Source organism: Populus alba, chromosome 8 (genome assembly GCF_005239225.2).
Source record: "Populus alba chromosome 8, ASM523922v2, whole genome shotgun sequence".
Lineage (NCBI taxonomy): Eukaryota > Viridiplantae > Streptophyta > Magnoliopsida > Malpighiales > Salicaceae > Populus > Populus alba.
The window spans coordinates 16,873,788-16,877,948 of record NC_133291.1 but is presented as its reverse complement, the minus strand read 5'-3'; positions in this window follow the sequence as shown (position 1 = coordinate 16,877,948).

The window sequence follows — 4,161 nt, the reverse complement described above, 5'->3', positions numbered from 1 at the left end:
ATTCCTATCCTACTAGTAGTCATCATGAATGTAAACAAAAGTATCTAATAATAGTTATATATCCAATACATTTTGTTCATGCAAAATACATCATGATTTAAAATGCAACTGTTGGCTACTGATTTCTAAATCGATAGCGACATGTATGTTCGTTACCTACCTCTAAGTCGATAGTGACATAGTTCTTGACTGCTGACCTCTGAATCGGCAACAAACAGCTCCTGGCTATAAATTTATGAATTAGCAGTGACTGAGTCTAATTAAAAGTTTAGGAAACAAATCAAACTGTCTTAAAGAGCTAAGAGGGAGGGGTAAAACCGGTTTTGAGATAGAATAAAATAGGGAAAAGAACACATCTAAACCAACCCTAAACACCCCACCTCATTTAATGGGTTGTATAAATGAAAAGAAAAGGGAGAGAGAGAGAGAGAGAGAGAGAGAGAGAGAAGGTGACCCTTCCTCTTCCTCCTTCCTAACGAAGACTTAAACCAAACCAGTAGAGAGTGCCCTTTGAACGTGTGTGTGCGCGCGAGAGAGAGACAGTTGAGACCTTGAGTGAAGGTTGGACAACTGTTTAGAGAGAAGGAAAAAGGGGCTGGAACAGGTGGGAAGAAACTGATAAAAAAAAGAGAACCAAGAGAGGAAGAAGAAAGGGGAGAACTAGGAGAAAGAGAGAAGGAATACTACCAAACTATTCAGACCCACTTAGATTCGAAAGGTAAGGATCATTTAGTCTCATTTCCCCCCTTGTTCTTGAGACCTAAAACCAAAAATGATGAATAAGTCCCTAAAAAAATTGACGTAAGACCCCTATACTAGCTGTGAAAGAAACCAAAATAAACTAAAATGACAATGAAATAGAGATGAAAGGCCAATTTTCAAACATCTAAAAAAGAAAAATGAATAAAATGGAAAGAACAAAACATGGTAGAGGGTCGGCCATAGTTATGGGGTTGGCCAAATTGCATTGTGTAAGAAAATGCATGTGTGTGTGTGCATGTTAAGATCATGTAACTCTACTGGGATTTGATGATAGATATGTGTTGGAATTGAAAATGCATGTGTGTGTTCATGTTAAGATCATGTACCTTTACTGGGATTTGATGATAGATATGTGTTGGATTTGAAAATACATGTGTGTGTTCGTGTTAAGATTATGTAACTCTGTTGGGATTTGATGACAGATTATGCGCTAGAATTGAAAATATATGTGTGTGTCATGCTAAAATCATGTGACATTGTTGGAACCTAATGACAAATTGCATGCCTGCAGCGAATTGACATTTGCTGTTGAAAGGATGTTCTGCAGCAAATTTGTAATTCGCTGTCGAAATTGAGTTCTCTGCGGCGAATTAGCATTCGCTATCGTAAGTGTGTGTTTTGTAGTGAATTTTTGATTTGCTGCGAAAATTGAGTTCTTCATAGCGAATTAGTGTTCACTGCTGAAAGTGCATGTTCTACAATGAAATTTTTATTCACTGTTGAAAATGAGTTGTCTATAGTGAATTAGCATTCAATCCGAAAGTGTGTTCTATAACGAACTTGTCATTCTCTATCGAAATTGTGTTGTCTGTAGCGAATCAGCGTTTGCTGTTGAAAGTGTGTTGCTTGCAGCGAATTTGTGATTCACAGCCAAAACTGAGTTGTTTACATTGAATCAGCATTCACTGCCAAAAGCGTGCATCCTACAATGAATTTGTGATTCGGTGTCAAAATTGAGTTGTTTGCAGTGAATTTGCATTTGCTATTGAAATTGTGTTGTTTGCAGCGAATTTGTTATTCAAATTAAGTTACAAATTGGTCGCAACATGTTTATTTAAGTTTTTTGTATTGCAAAATTAGATGCAATTTTTTTTAATGTTTTATTTATTTCATTATTATTTTATGATTTATCAAATTTGTATTTCAACTATTTTTTTTTAATATTGCCTCTATAACAACAAAAGAAAATTATACCACTGCACCCTTATTTTATTGGGCTAATAAGGGCTTGTTTGAGAATGCAGTTGAAACCATGTTTTCTCAAAAATTCAATTTTTTTTTTATGTTTTTAGATCGTTTTAACATGTTAATCTCAAAAACAAAATTTTTTTTAAAAAATATTATTTTAATATATTTTTAATAAAAAAATATTTTAAACTATAATTACTTTTAGAATTACAAATAGACCCTAAATAGCTCGTGACTTGAAAACCAAAACCTAAAATTCAAAAATCAGAAAGTTACGAAAATCCAAAGAATAAGAAAATACCTTAGCATCCTTGATGGCATGTTGGATAGTGAAGATAATCTATCGACAACATAGCTAGTAGTATTACTTGCACAAGCATGTACGGTGTCAAAAGCACATTGGTGGTGCGAAGGACGACACGTTTTTTAAGGCTGTCCTCCAGTCTTCTACAGTGGCCACGTTTTCTTTGAACAATGGCCCGATGTCCATGCAGAGTTCTTTCATTGAAGGGCTGGAGATTTTTTTTTAAAAAGGTTTCGTGAGTGTTTTTTTTTAGGAGAAGAGGAGGGGGAGATTAATGTATTAGGTAATAATATATATTATATTTTAAAATTTATATTTAATAGTTAAAAATTTTAGATTATAATATTTATTTAATATGATACTAGAGCTTGTTTAATAAATGATCATGCATTCGAATCTCATTATTTTTATTTTATTTGATAAAATTAGTTATAAGATAATCATGAGCATAAAATTTTTTTATTTAAAGATGTATATTAAATAATAATATAAATTATATCTTAAAACTTTTATCGAAACACCTTATAAATTGTTGTTTAATTTAGCAACCAAAATTTCAGTTACAAGACAAATTTGGTTGTTGTGTAATTGTAGACACAAATGTTGTTAAATAAATTTTATTTATTTAAGTGATTGTATCTTGTTCGACAATAATATAAATTATCTATTGAAATCCCATCTAATAGTTTAAATTTTTAGATTGAAATAGTTATTTGACATAATATCAAAGTATTGATGACCAAACGGTATATATAGTAGTTTGAGTTTATGCAAGTTTCAAATATAAAGAACTTTCACTTAAAGAGATATTTTAGAGAATAATAGAAATTATATCTTGAAACCTTATTTAATTGTTTAAATTTTTAAATTGAGATGATTTTTTAACATAATTATTTATATTTAGTTTCATAATTCATTAGTGTCTAAAAATCATATTTAAGTAAAAGTTTTTAAGTGTCAAATGTGGAAGAATCATTTTTATATTATTTTTTAATGTACTGATCTATCATATAGAAAAGCTTTCCAAATTTTAAATTGATACAAACACATCATTTTTTTTATGTTTAATTTTTAACTTAATTAAAAAAATATAAATAATAATATTCAAATTCGTAGTCATTTAGTTTATTAAAACTCTTATATTAAATTACTATTTTATTAATCTAAAATTTTAAAAACTTTAAGTGACAATCATATTCAAAGAATAATTATTATATTATTATCTAGTAAATAATGACATAGGATGTACCCAAGAAAATTTTTCCCCATTCAATTTTGGTCTTTCTACTTGATTTTTGTCAAATTTTGATTGGAAGCTAAAGATTATATGAGGTGTCCATTCCCATACATATCTTTAGCATGGACTTAGATACCTTGGGTGGCTTTATTCCTCAATTGTGTGTATATTTTGCTTACTTCCTTTATCTTTTCAGAACCTCCACTATTATAAATAAATAAAAAATTGAGAATTCTCCTACACAATTCGTCTGTGAAGATCCAGATAAGGCTGAAATCCCCATTGATTCGCGGTCTGTCTAATTGTTGAAGCCCTAAATCACAGCAATGTATATGACATAGTAACTTTTTTTTCACTATACAAAGATTGTCACTTCCGTTCAAGTTTCTCAAAGCACTGATTTGTGGTCCAAATTTGTATCTAACAACTTCAGATGAAATTAGCATATAGTGTGTAGACTTCAGACACTTACACACGTAGTTTGTGCTTATTCCAGGGCTTGAGTTTCCATGTTTGACTCTTAGACGAACGTTTGAGTTATTCATGCATATATAATTATCAACCTTCAATTAATAAGTGGAAGACAATATCGGCTCTAGCAAGCTATAGACAAATATCCTTGTTAAGATCATAATTATCGTTAAAAATATTTTAACTCAAAAGCAATAGA